The sequence below is a fragment of the Alligator sinensis genome, unplaced genomic scaffold, assembly GCF_000455745.1.
Source record: "Alligator sinensis unplaced genomic scaffold, ASM45574v1 scaffold470_1, whole genome shotgun sequence".
NCBI lineage: Eukaryota > Metazoa > Chordata > Crocodylia > Alligatoridae > Alligator > Alligator sinensis.
This window is the reverse complement of record NW_005842487.1, coordinates 1,141,913-1,156,947: the sequence shown is the minus strand read 5'-3', so window position 1 is coordinate 1,156,947 and position 15,035 is coordinate 1,141,913. Positions and strand designations below refer to the sequence as shown.

Genomic DNA, 15,035 nt, shown 5'->3' with positions numbered 1-15,035 from the left:
TGTTCAAAGCTTTCAAATGCAGAGTCCCAGAGAGAACAAGAACCAAGAGTGAAAATGCAGAGTCCCAGAGAGGTTAAGAAAGGTAGAACAAAACAAGGATATCAATAAGTGATGGGAAGACATAGCTGAATGCAATACCAAAAGTGAAGAAGAGGTTGTGCATGCGTCATCATGACAGAAGCCAGGCATTCAAAGACAAAGATGAAGTGGAGTGATGAGGTACAGGCAATGCCAGGGAAAAGGAAGAAAAGATGCAAGTTATTGCAGAAGACTAAAGAGCAACAGGATTATGAGAAATATGAAACAGCCAAGAAGGAGACCAAGGAAGTAGTGGTAGAGGCAAAAAGCAAAGCACCCTAGAAAAGTTGTAAAATAGACTGCAAACAAAGAAAGGTGAAAAAGACATATGCTGACTGGCAGGGGCTTGAGAGGCTAACCAAAGATATTGGGGACATATAGGGAGGCAGGATATTGACAAAGCCAGGACAGATCAAGGGCAAGTGGAGGAATCATTCTGAGAGACTCTTCATGAAGAGAACCCAAGCAGGGTGTAGAAAAGTTCTAGTAAATCAAGTCTTGGTTGAATCAATAACAGAGAGAGAAGTAGCAGATGCCCTTGGTAAGATGAAAAATTGTCTAGCTGTAGGACTGGAGAGAATATAGACATGGAAAGCATCAGGGTGCAAAGCTGTAAGTAATCTCAAAAAATTATTTAATAAGACCATGTTATGCAAGACAATACCAGTGGCGTGGAGAAGGAACTTTATGGTGCTTGTGACAAAATCCTAGGGTGTCAGGATGCTCCCAGACGCACACCATGGTATGATATGGAGCAAGGGCTCCTGTTACTTTAAGAGAAAAGGTGAACGCAGAGAAGCAAGTACCACAAAGTGTAAAGGGCAATAAGGGTCATCCCATTGTAGGCAACAGGGCCTGAGGCTGTGGATTCATGGTAATTAGCAGCACCTGGGCTGGTTACCCGGGAGTCAGATTGGGTGACCAGAAGCAGTAGGACAGGGGTGGGCAAAAGATGGCCCGTGGGCCGCATCTGGCCCTCCAGCTGATTGGATCCAGCCTACAGGCAGGCACTCACAAATTAACTGTATTCAGGCAGCTGCCCCTGCTGTGCTCTGCTTGGGGCTGAGTCCTGCCTGAGGTCGAGTGTGCTGTGCTCCCAGCCTTCCCTGTTGGCAGGCACAGCTCTGAGCAGGGCTCCTGCTGCTGCCACTGCCCAGAGAACTGCTGGGCTCCCCCAGCAATTCAGGAAAGGGCAGGAAAGCAGTTGCCACTGCCAGCAACAACAGAAGCCCCTGGGAGGGGAGGGGGGACAGCTGGTATCACCAGCTCTCTTAGTCTCCATCTCACACTTGCCTGGTGGGCTGCAGCCGAGCCTGCACCGGCTCCAGCTGCTGCTGCTGGTTTCTCTCTCACCTGCCTGTATGGTGAGGCTGCACCAAGTGTACGTGGGCTCCTCCTGTCTGTCCCTCCCTGCCTCATCAGGGCTTTGTGAGCAGCCGAGCTCCTTCACACCCCACTATCCTTCTCCATCCACACATGCTCCCCTGCCTCGCATGAGCAGGACCAGACTGAGGTGAGCCCATCCCGCTCTCCTGAATGCTGCAGTTTCCCCGCCCTACCTGCTGCCTGGAGCAGAAGAGGACGGGGACACTGGATCTTAATTCTGTGTATCCTAGCCCTACTTCAGATTAGTTACAACAGAAAAATCTCTGCTACTACAGGAAGAGTTCATAGTCAACCCCCATGAGCTCGTTGAGCCTTCTGACTGGTTGAGGGTCCTTCTGGGTCTTCCTATGAGACAAACAGATGCAGGCCACTCAGCAAAACTGATGCAGTCTTGCACTGTGAAAGCAATATGGATAGGAAATTGCTCCCTTTTAAGTTGGACCTTGCATCCATTTCTTTTTCAGTTGCATTGATGCTGTTGCTATGGCTGTTACCATTCAGGAAGGTGAAGTGGCAGTTTTCATTAAGAGTCTTAGAAACTGGCTCGATTTCCCAACCTCCCTTCACCCCCACAATTTCCATCTCCATTGCAATGCACAGCACTTAATGCATCTCTGGTGTGCTGACGTATGCAGAGTAAGCCAATTAAGCTAAAGGAAAGATGCATTTAGTTTACATCAAAATGGCCACACCATTCAGCTGTGAGTAACATTCCTCCATTATTGAGCACAAAAAAAAAGATTCCTACCACAACACCTGTCCCTGTTGCCCTAGCAACAGCTGCAGACATAATTACAGCTGAATGAGTAAGAGTTTCACAAGCAATTGGAGTACTTTCCATAGGCCTTGCAGATCTCATCATACCAGGAAGGACTGTGTGTGCAGGACTGGGTATGATCAAAGGCCGGTAGTGAGTCATCTCAAATCCAATAAATGATCATTAGTTGGAACGGGGGAAAGAGGTAATTAGACGGGCCTGACTATCTAGCAGTTATGTTGGCAAGACTAATGGGGTGGTACTACTGCCACTGAAGACTTCATTTGCTTAGAGTGACTCATTGAGTATGGATGACAAATTATACACTGGAAAACCTGCTTGTCCTTTTTGATGGCATTTAATATTCAAAGTCCAGTACTGTGTGTCCATGCAACAGAAAGCAGCCATGTGACTAACGATACAATCACCCAGGTGAGCACTCCCTTTACTTTCAATCTTATGCAGAAGAAGCCTGCTCATAGACTGAAACTGGCCATGGTGGTGCTGCTACTGCTAATAACAATGCAAACTTCTTACATGGCCTGCATCAGAAACTGGAGGAGATACGACTCTGGGGACAAGAAAGTCAGCAGTGAGGGTCAGAAGGTCTGAAAACAGCCCCCAAATTATCAGATCCCTGTAGCACTAGGGAGGAAATTCACACCGTCAGCCTGATTCCTAGCTTTGTGACTGTCCTTAGCTTTATAATAAGGTAGAGTGAAATCTTAGATCCCAGTGGCTCTAAAACTTGAGGTGTTCAAGCTCTCTATCCAAATCTGAATCTTGAAGCTGAACTGGGTCTATCTTTTACTTAAGGAATGACTGATAAGTGAACCCCTGAAGTTCTTATTTAAATGACCGATGTATTTGTACTGATGTATTCATTTGGAAATCACAAGAGAAATTATTTTCTTACATGGCTTCTAGATCTTCTGCCTACAGGTAGGCTAGGATTTGGAAATGGGGGCAATGAAAAAATAAGTGGCAGCAAAAAATAGTTACATGATTTTTTTTAACCTTTTTTTGTTTAAACAAAAAAAATCCTGTTATAGTTTTAGGTGCAGTTTCAAGCTTGTTCCTATTTTACCCAAACTGGTTTCCTTATCTCTGATTAAACAAACTTGGTTGTATTTTGTTTGCCCTTGAAAGGCTTGGTCTAAAAAGCATCCACTAAAGAACCACTTAGTGCAGGGAATATAAACAATGCTGAGGCTTGTTGGTTATTTCCTTTATGTGTGCTTTTAAGAGAGAATTTGATTACAGCGCTTGAAATTTTTTCTTTTATTGTAGCTCTACATAAGAAAACAATTATGGAGACAGTTGCCCTGATTTTCCCATTGATTCCAATGGTGTGACACTAATTTACACCTTCCTAAGAATCTGGCCCAGTAGTAATGAATATTGTAAGGAGTCTTGGTTTGTGTACGTTTTAATGTGGCAAGGTTATATCTCTTGTAATATTTAGCTCAGGTTCCACTTTCCATATTCAAAGCAGCACATATAGGGCTGGATTATTTCCACTCCTTGCATAAGGAGGAAGGTGCAAGGAGCCCCTGTACATATGTTCAAAGGAGTGCATGTACTGTTCCCAGTTGGATTCATCTCACCTGCAAAAGGACAGATATGAAACCATAGCCCTGGCCTTCGGCTCCAGAGAGCACAGGCTACACCAAAGTAGTCAAGTTCTACATGCTGGATGAGACTAGGAGACAGAAGTCAACTTTTAGGTGGAAAAGTTCTGCCTGGGCGAGTGGTGAAATACATCTGTCCCTTACTAATCACTCTCTGTTTCCCTTCCTACCTTAAAGTAGGAAAGATCCCAAGAGATGCTGTGAACTAAAACTTCCTGTTGACATCATAGGGAGGATACAGAGTACTTTCTCTGTATCAAACCCCATGTCCTCTACCAGAAGTCACCACCTAGCAGACCCAAAATCACCATGTGGGAGCTCTCAGGTTGCACGTCTGTGCATTTTCTGTCTGATCCCCTCCTTCCCAGTCAACAGTATATCAAAGAATTGTATTTGAGAGAGATGAAAGAATATACCATTTACAATCAGACTAACTGGAATAAACAAAATAAGCAGTAACAGCATGTTGCTCTTCAGATCCCAATTCCATTTCATAACAAGTACCATAAGTCCTTGCTTTCCTGCACACGGATAGATTAAAGATAACCTAGGGTATGTCTAAGATACAGTCACAGCACATGCAGATGTACACACATGGTTTGAATCTAGTTGGCTTAGGGCTTGATGGCAATAAAGCTTTGGGGGCACAGGCTTCAGCGTTGACTTCAATACTCCACCCCTGCATAAGTTCTCTGCAGGTGGAGTCCACTTGCCCTTGAAGTAAATATGAATATTTGTCATACTCAACATTTAATATGGAAACAATCTTTTGTAGATAAAAGAGCTTGTCTGTCCACAACTGTTCTAAAGACAGGTTTTCTTAACAGGCAAGCACAGAAAGACTTCCTTCTTCTCCTTTCTTTCCTCCATTTCCCCTACTCAGTAAATCCCCATTCTTTCTGTCCCTTTTTTGTATGTCTAGAACTGAATCTATGGCAAGACTTGTTTCATGGGAGGTTCAGAATTGTATTTGGCACTATATGATGGGTATTCTTTGTCAAAGACCATGTGGTTTTGGCCTTTTAAAGTGGTTTTGGTTTTTTAAAGTGGGCTGTTACAGATACACCTGACCCAAGTAAATTAACATTTTTTCCACTTAGTGAGGTTTTTTGGGGTCACAGTTTTAGCTAAAACCCATGTCTCTGATGAAGCAAGAAACTGAAGAACACACCCTCTGATGATAAGGATGGTTAAGCACTGAAACAAGGTACCTAGAGAAGTTATGGAATATCCATCCTTGGAAATTTTCAAGAGCAGGTTAGACTTGAATGGAATGGTTTAGTTAGGGATGATCCTTCCCTAAGCAGAGGGCTGGACTAGATGGTCTAAGATGGTCCTTTCAGTCCTCCTTTCCTATGATTCTATGCACTTATGGTGAGGCTTTAAGGAAATTACTTTCCATTACTTACAGCCTTTTGTAGCTTACAAGCTTTCCCCACCATTAGGCAAAAGAAATGGAGGGAATGGGGAATTTTGTGCTATGCATTCATAATGTGTGTGAATATTTAAACAATGGTGCACTGATTTTTGTTGAGGCCCCTAGGCACTTCTGAGATTTGAAGGGTTCATGTCCTGTCCATCCATGGAGGAAAATATCCTTTAAGTCTAGATGGCTCATTTTAAATGAAGTATAACAACTGAGAGGCCACATCCTCAGCTGGTATATGGGTATTTCTATTGGCAAGTAAAGAATTCTCTGTAGTGTGAGTAGGTCTACTCATGATGACTTTAAACTAGCTAGGGTGAATAGCAGTAATATGGTGGCCAGGGTTTCAGTACTGCCAGGATAAACGTGTCTGGGATGCTAGTTGCATACTCAGATCATTAGCCTGTACAAAGGTTTTTGCTACTGTGTCTTTGTATTGTTTCTCATGCTGCTATAGCTACATGTGCTGCAACTGCACCTTCACTTTGCTGTGTGGATGTAGGTTATGCTTACATGGCACAATCTGGGGCCATGCAGAGAGACTCAAGATAGCTTAGGTATCAAATGCTATATTGCTGCATTCTCAGCAGGATTAATTACTCCAGTCAGAGTAGCACACTAACATGGCTGTCCTGCTTCCAGTACTTGAGTTCTGACTTCGCTTGGTTAACTCTGCAGGGTACTGGATCAGGTTGTGAAGACATATGCATAGCTGTACTGAAGTCAGTGGAGCTAGACTAATTTCTACACGCTGAACGTCTAGCCCAAATCTCATTTCTCAATCTATAAGATTCTGAATCTCCTTCCCAGCAAACCAAAAGGTGTAAAAATTGTTTCTCTACCAGCATTGTATAGACTGCTACCCTCCCAGGATGAGTGTAGCTATATATTTAACTAACCAGATCTTGCATAGCTGGTTTTCAGGGTTAAGTGAACTGCCTCATTATCTTCCAGCTCTTGGTTATGTCCTGATCTCTGCTTTGGATGCCTGAGAAATTAGGGTAAATGGGCATACCTACTGCTTTTCTTCTGAGAGGGTGACTTATTTTCAAACTGAGTTTTTCCAGTGAAAATGTTACTGGGCAACATTATTTATGCTGTACGTAGAATACACAGCTTCTTATTCACTTCCCCGCCCCTTCGTTTTCTCTTTCTATGCCTTTCACCTTCCTGGCGCACAAACACATTGGTTTAAGTGCACATACGTTACCCTCTTCTGTGGTTGTTAATTCAGTTTAACTGTATTGATTTAGGTTGATCTAGACCGTGATTTTTCAACCAGTGTGCTGTGGCACCCTGGGGTGCCTTGAGATTTTTTCAAGGATGCCACAGAGTGCCACATAGTGTTAACACTGGTAGGTATACAAACATGATCCACAAGGTGAACCCTGAGTTTTCAAATAGGAACCTGTATTGTTAAAAACATTCTGACCTGTTGTGGCCTAAGTTCTTTGCAACAGAAGAATTGTTTTGTTATATTCTGTGGTCAAAAAACAAGTGAGAACTAAGACCTGGCATTCCTAAGTGGTGCCTTGAGTCTAACAAGGTGTGCCTTGAGTTTAGAAAGATTGAGAACTAGTGATCTAGACATGCAAAGGCAGGGTATATCTTGGCCATCTGTGAATGTATTTGAATTCACAGACCTGAGTTTCTGTATCTATAAATGTGCCCATTCATACACTTCCATCAACAATTGCTCTTTGTTGCTTTTCTATCCTTAGGTAGCAGAACTGATGACAGAAGTTATCATCTTAAATGGTGCCATCATGGGGTATAAAACAAGTAGGAACCATTGAGTATTGATACAGGGACGGTAAAATTAAGCTAAAAGAGAGCTGCTGTTGGTTTCATTGCAGGTAGTACTTTATTTACAGTAGTTATTTGGAAGGCAAAGATTATAATGAAAAATAAATAAAACTCTAGAAAACCAGGTCTCACAGTTTGAAAATGGTAACTGTAAAAGTCTTTTAAAGATTTCTTGTTAAGTGATGCTCATCTATACCATGAATCTGCTTCTGGGGACTACCAGAGTTACTGTAAGTTTGTCCCAGGCACTGGCAACACCCGACATACATAGTTTTGCTGTATTAGATGCTCTTGTTGAGAGCAGCCTGATGAAATGTCATACCAAATTACTTTGCACAGGAGGTTTGGCTGTAAGCAAAAATCAACACAGGTGACTGATTGGGTTCTGTTTCTTCTGGGGTCTCTTGCAGTTTCAGAAACTCTTGGCCAGATTCCATCTCCTTTTGGTTATGGGCATGGGACTGAGCAACAAATGAGGCTAGATTTTGGAGGATCTACCCTTTGTAGGATAGGCTTTGAGGAGGAAAGAAAGGCCTTGTGATAGAGTTCAGTTTGGAAGGAAACGTTGAAAGGTTATTTTTGTGCCTAATTCTCTGTAATTTGTATAGCTCTTTGTGTTGTGCAAAAGGAGTGTAAAAAGCTCCCAAGCCTGAATGCCAATTTTTGTACTGACCTAAGCAGCTATCACTTAAGACTATGTAAAGAGTCAAAACTGTTATTTTTAACAAGTTGTTTAGTTTTTTAATACTATTAATTTATTTTTGGTTGGCATCTGTTTGCATCCTCATAACTTTTAATAATTTGAAAATGTGCTTAGACATTCATCTGAAACCAGTGAATTAATACAATAAACTTTCCAACACTGGAAATCCACTGAAAATTAAAATGAGAGAGCCTAATAATGAATTGACTGACATCCAAGGATTCTGATTACCCACTATTCTTGTTATAGTCAGTGATAGCTTTGGTTGTACTTGGGTGCATCTACATGTTCATTAATGCGCTGTAGTTACAGCTCATTAAGTTTAGCACTTGGTTAACTAAGTACTTAGTCATTGCACAGTAACTCATGCTACTGCACAGTAGTGTCAGCGCATGGGTTTTTAGTGATGTTTACCATGCAGTAGCCTAATACTACTGCACAGTAGCATATTGGCATGGGTTTTGCCCAGCACACTACTGTGCAGTTAGCGTCTTGTGTATGTGCTCCCCTTGTCTCCAAAAAGCAGATCATAAAACGCTCATGTAATAATAATGCTAAGGATTCATAGACAAATTTCCCTCTTTTGTTAGTACAAGGAAGATGAGAATTTGGCTTTTAACACAGGCAGAACTTCAATTAACAACAATCCACTTCCAGTGCTATAATGTTACAGTTCTAGTATTCTTCTTTAGCTGGTTCCATGGGCAGATCTAGGATTTTGAAAAGGGGAGTGTAGATGCTGTAGTGCATCATCATATATAGCACAACACACATTTTTCTCCAGTTAAAAAGGAAAAACTAGAAGGTTCACTAACAAGTAGGAGCCCAGAGCTATAATATTCAATTTAAGATTGAAGTGCAAACCCCACGCCCCAAAAAACCTTTATTGGAATGTGCATTAATTTGCTATATCATATATTATGTATAAAAACATAACAGACGAGGCAAAAATAATCCAAATACATTGTTTCATTCATCCTGACATTGTTATAGTTAAATGTATATTGTTTTTCAGAATCATAAAACAAAATCAAGCCTTCTTGAGCATCTGGATAATACCCCAAGGCTTCATTGAAAGTTATTTCCACACCTGAACTAATGTTCACCTGAGTTAATATTTCCACATCTGAATAAATATTTTTAGCTAGAGTTAAAAACCAGTCTGCAGAGTTGCAAAATAGGAGCTAAATGCATATGAGCAGCAAACAGACAGCAGCACTGCAGAAGTAAGGATAGCTGCAGTGCTGGAACCATTAAAGACCATTTAAAAGGAAAGAGGGTCATTAACACCTGTGGAATAAAGTGTTTAGAAGGAATCAAGCAGGTTATAATGAGCCATGAAGTCAATCAACTCCCTCACTGCTGCTTCAATAGAAACCCTGCTGGCTGCTGCTGCTAGACAGTTGGCTTTAAACTTTGGATGGACCAGTGTAACCCTTCTGCCAAGCACTAGATGGCAGCAATAAGGCCTGAGTTCACCTTAGGGGTTTTACACAAATTGATCATCTTGGCTTGAGCTTGCACCCAGAAACCTGGGAAAATAATTTCTGCCTGGGTGCTCCAATGTGAACAAACTTCCGTACTTGCAAGCAATATCAAACTATAATAGAGTTTATTAGTAAGGGAAAGGGAAATGGGATGACAAACATTTAAGAACCCCTTAATAATCATTAGCTCACCTCAACCCACTGTGAACAGTTCAGCACAATCAATAGGTTCAGAGTTCTCGCTTGGCACTACACAGGGTAAACAGTGTAGACAGTAGGGCTAGTGTAGCTCTTAGCCCAAGGCTTCCCTTGCCTCACTGGCTAGGGGTAGTCATTACACACAAACTGGTTTAAGTGATCAGAAACTGGTTTAAACCTGTAACAGAACAGATGTTCAGTGCACATACATAAACCAGTTTGAAAATGGCTGAAACTGGTTTGAGATAAACCTGGTTGAATGTAGTATCAGACTTAACTGATTTGGGTCAAACTCATTTACGCAATGTCTGTCCCAGACCACTGGTTTAAGTTAAACCAGACTCCCCCAGCATCCCAGAATGCTCTCTGGGCTGGGTGGGGCTCTCTACTCCACAGCAGAGCTGGCTCCTCTCTGCTCCCTGGCTGGAGCTTGGCAGAGACTGCAGGCATCTGTCTGGCCTCCCCCTGACCCCTCCTCTTCCCTCACCACTCCCTGCTAAGCAGGGATTCCCTGGTCCCCTCTGCCTTACACAGACACCACATGCTGGCTAAGGTCCGAGCTGTGGCAGACGGATCAAAGGCAGAATCAACAGGTAGCTGGTAATGTCCCTCTGTTGTTTTCTTAATGGGGTGATAAACACTGTGTTATCAATTCCCTACTGGACTGGTCAAAGGGGGGACCCCTTCCTAATCAGAGCATCCTGCCAGGGCCTGGTCAGGCCCCGCCTCAACTCAGCACTATGGAAGGGAAGGGAGGGCTGCTTTAGTACCCCCTGGCTTCTAGCCTGAGGCGCTGCAGCCATGTGCCTGCATTTCTGGGATAGCTGTACAGTTACAAACTGATTCAGCGTAGCCAGGTTAAACTAACTTGCACTTGGATTGAATCAAAGATTCAATCAAAGATTGAATCAATTCAGACTTGGGCTTTTTGAATGTCTGTCCCTAACCACCACCACTGTGGTGCTGCTCTACCACTGCTGTTGCCACTCCCCACCACTGCTGGGAGGGCACAGCTCACCTGCAATGTTGTGCCTTGCTGTTGCTGTGGGGTGCTGCTCGTTGTTGCTTCTCACCACCTCCATTACAGTTCCTCACTGCAAGCGGGGAGTTGCTCCTCTTCTGGTTGCAGAGGCAACCCAGATTTTTTAGATGCAGTCTCAGCTCTTTCAGGATCTAGCAGGTACAGCTGCCTGCTAGTATTCTAAGGATTGCAGTTCTTTAGAACCAAGTGAGTAACAGACTCATACTGAACCCACTAAAAGGATCTGTACATCAGCAGCCCTTATGTCTTTATGGTTAGATGGTGAGATACAATACTATTCCCCTAAAAGAACTCCAATCTGGAGCCTCTCCTTTTTCTTCTTGTGATTCCTAAACAGGGGGTCCCTTCACCTTAGACTTCCACATAAGTCATGGTAAGCAGTGACCCCTCATGTCCATTTACTCAACTTTCACTTACAATATCAGTCCTCTTATCTATCAACTTTACAGTTTTAGAAGGCAGGGCCAGTCAACACAAACCTGACTTCCATGGCCCTTTAGGCTGCTTTCAGATTACGGGAAACTGGTGCCTCTCAGGTGGGGGGGCACCAGATTGCTGATGGGGGGTGGGTCCCCCAGTAGCTGGTTGCCGAGCCAGCGGTGAAACTGGAAGTGCGCTAAGTGCACTAAGCGACAAAACCCCTAAGTGCACTTCCAGTTTCACAGCTGGCAGTTCCACAGAGTCTATGGCCAATCTTACCTGCGTGTACCCCCTACACATCACCAATGTTGCAGATATTAAAAAACAAAACAAAAAAAACTCACACTTTATTGAAAGAACCAGTACATTACTTTGACCCAGCTCTGCAGCGTCTGTATAGATCAGGCACTTCAGTGGGCCTTTTTGGCCCTTTTATCTAATAGCTGATTGAATCAATCCGATTCAATCAACTATTAGATAAAAGGGCCAAAAAAGCCCCACTATAGCACCCGATCTATACAGACGTCAGGCGAGCTGGGTCCAACTAAGGTGCTGCCTGGGAATGTGCTAGACTCAGTGCAGGAGCGTACCCAGTTTAGAGTAAAGCACCATTTTTTTTTTTAATGTAATGTCTGCAAGCAGCCTTACAGTCAAGATGTTAACAGCTGTTACTGCAGTCAAAACAAGCACAAAAGAGTTCTTTATTTCCTCACCCTTGCATACCAATGACAGCATGCAAATAAGCACCACAGAGCAGTGGCGTACCGATGGGAGGGGCAGGGGGGGCCATGGCCCCAGGTGCCAACTGGCGGGGAGCACCAGCCAGGCCCTCCAGGGGTACTTGGTCCCCTGGTGGCACTTTCAGTTTTGCCGCTGGTGTTTCCAGGCTTAGTGATTGGCTGTCAGGGGACCCTTCACCCCTCTGTCCCTGCTCAGCGAACTGCCATGGATGGGGTTGCAAATGGATGCAGTGGTCCCCATGCACTGGAGGCTCCCAGTATGCCACTGCCACAGAGAAGTTGTCATACTGGTACAGTAACAACAGAGTCACATCAGGAATCAAAGCGGGGGTGCACCCCTCCCTTGGATCTGCCCTGGCTGGTTCTGTCATGACGGGAACTCCTCAAATTGTTGCCTCACAGCTACTTTATTGATGAAATTTGCAAGGTCCCTGAAAACAAACCACTTCAGCTTTTGACTAGCTATAATAGCAAAAAAGCATTTGAATCATCTTAAGAGGTGAAAAAAGGCCTGAATATGCTGGGAATGGAAGAGTTGTCTGTTTTAAAAGCAAAGGAAGACTACCTACAATGTGCAGCTACTTCGAATCTTATCTTCATATTACTTGCTCCCATTCTTTTGTTTAGCATCTTGCTGATTTGGATACCTTAATTAGGAATCTAGGTTTGTACCCACTACTTCTCTAAGTATGTTGTAATCTTTGCTTCCATGTTTTGGTGCTTCTTGTTTCTTGGCCTCAATGCCATGTTCTTTAGAAGAGAAAAGATGTGGCAAAGAACATTGTTGCAATTCCTTCATCTATTTTTGTAACTAAGTATATACTTTTCCCTCAGATTCAGCCTTTTTTTAAAGTTTCCTGTTTTCAGGCTCCTCTTTAGAATCTATGTTGTATATTTTTGTACCAATTTCCTCCTTCATCCCCATACTTTGTGTTGTATTTGTATTTGGACTGCTACCCAGTGGCTGTGGGGACTCCTTGTCCACTGCTATGTCAGGGGTCTGGGTCGTTGTTATTATGGTAGTCCCTTGAGGCCTCAGCTGAGACTGGTGCCACATCATGGTAGCTGCTATAAGATTGCTGCTGCTCCCATTTACAATCTAAATAGACAAGCCAGACCAAAAAGGAAGGGGCAAAGGATGAGGTGGTTTAGAATACAGGTTTCCCTTGTTTTATGCTGTACATGCGTTCCTGGAAACTGGTGCATAACTCAAATTTGCATAAAGGGAACCCATTTTACAATGTAACAAACAGGGATACTTTCCAAGACCTTGACTGTACTGACCCCCAGACCCATTTCTACTACTTTTACAAGACAATTTTGGTACTCACCAACAGCAGACAGTACCCACAAGCACTGGTGGTGGTGAATGTTACCATAATGAGGATGGCAACTACAGAAACATGTGTCGCAGACAACAAGCGAGGAGCACAGATCCACACAGGAGACTATATTTTGTTGTGCGTCACTCCCACAATGCATGGCATAATGCAGCTGACTGTGGACTTCCACCACTCTGAGTGCATAAGGGTGAATTTACTTCACCTATAACAATTTTTTAGTATAAAAAGGGTCATCACATAAGAGCGAATTCACACATGCAGAACCCGCATAAAGCGAGGGAAACCTGTTGTCCCACAGAAGGCAATGAAAAAGGCTAGAAGAGAACTCACTTATTTTGGGTCCTTGTTCAGTGCCTTTGTCACCTCTCCTGGTATGGCAGGACCACGCAGAAACGTTCTTATTAAAGGAACATTTTTGGTTTCTTCTTCCCATTTCCGTCCCATTCAAGAAAGGAAGCAAGTCTGGCTGTATAGCAGCTCTGTTTCTTTTCCATAGCCTGGGATTCCCTTGTCTCCTTGAGTTTTCAACTGCTCAGCATGCTGGATGTTACGGAGGGTACTTGTCCCGACATGAATGGAATACAGAATACTTTCAAACCCACTTGAAAAGTAAAGTCTTCTTTTTTCATTTTCTCTCTTTAAATTTTGATGACTGTAGATAAAGCTTTGCACAGACAAGAGTTTTGAGAGTGGCAATCTGTATAGTGTACTCTAAATCACATTCTTTTTTTAATGGACATTCAAAACTTAAGATGCCTTTGTGCTAAAATGATTTATGGGCACAATCACAGTAGCATATTTTCTCTACTCCAGTTGGGATTCATGTTCTCTGACTATCGGAGGTGCCTCTGAAGGCATTACAGTGCAATAGAGCTTCACTTAGTTGCTTTTTCTGCTTCTGTTAAATTTCTGTTTGTTAAAATTAGAAGTGGAACAAGAGCAAATCCTTCAAACTGAATTTGTTGGATTTTGGAGAGTTTCTGGGTCTGAACTGGATGCAGGGGTAAATAGCTTGGCTGATTAACAGGGCTAACAAGATATATTTCAGTGGCCAAGAAAATGATGAGATGGAATTCTAATATTATAAAAGCCTAAGTCTGTCTGTCTCTCTGTAACGCTTTATTTGCACTCTGATTGGCTGACAAACAGCCAATCAGAGCACGAAGAAGCATTCTGACAGAAAGCAGCATGATGGTGGGGACACAAAGGATGGATCAGGAGTAGGGTGGGAGGCCAGCAGGGAGGTGGCGGCAGCAAAGTGGACAGAAGGGAGGGGCAAGGCCAACAGGCCTGCTCCCTGCAGGTAATGTGGGTGGGGTGGGTGCGGGAGTGGGCCTGGAACCAACATGGGGGAGGGGGGAGCAGGCCTGAGAAGGAGAAAAGCCAGCCCATTGTGTGGGCAGGGGGTGGGGTGTGGAAACAGTGGGGGCCTGGCCCAATGCAGCCATGGCAGCAGCTGGGGGAGGGAAGGAACAGGCCTCTTCCCCCACTTGGGCCCAGGCCCACTCCTCCCTTCCTCCCCTCCCCTCTCCTCCCCGTCTGACCCGAGCCTGCTCCTTCTGTCCCTGTATGGGCACAACACAGGTGGGGGAGGGAGGTAACAAGCCCAAGCCAGGGGAGAAGCTGGCCTGCCACAGTAGTGGGGGTGGGGGGGTATAATAGGCCCAGCCCAATCAAACCCAACACAGCCGCTGCGGGGGGAAGGGAGGAGCGAGCCTCTTCCCTGCGTTGGGCCCAGGCCCACCCCACCCCCGCTCCCTCACGTTGGCCCCAAGCCCACTCCACCCATCCCTCTGCTGCTTCTGGGCTGGCCCGGGTCCACTGCTTCCCCCCCCCGCTGTGGTGGCCTGGCTTCTCCCCACCCTCGGGCCCGGACCCGCCCTGCATCGGGCCCGGGCCCATTCCTCCCTTCCCCCTGCCACTGCGGTGGGGAGTGGGGGAGTGGGCCTGGACTCCAAGTAGCAGGAGGGAAGGGGGAGTGGGCCCAGTTTGGGGGGAGTGGGGCTCTGCCCCTGTGG

The 15,035-nt window shown here is 44.4% G+C and overlaps 1 long non-coding RNA gene across 1 annotated transcript in view; it reads left to right on the top strand.

Moving 5' to 3' along the window:
• Nucleotides 1-2,422: 2,422 nt before the first annotated feature.
• LOC102386692 overlaps nt 2,423-15,035 on the top strand; it is a 70,104-nt gene continuing 57,491 nt past the window's right edge. Inside the window, exon 1 of the long non-coding RNA XR_324702.3 lies at nt 2,423-2,653. This is a non-coding gene — a long non-coding RNA (uncharacterized LOC102386692). The remainder of the gene's footprint in view (nt 2,654-15,035) is intronic.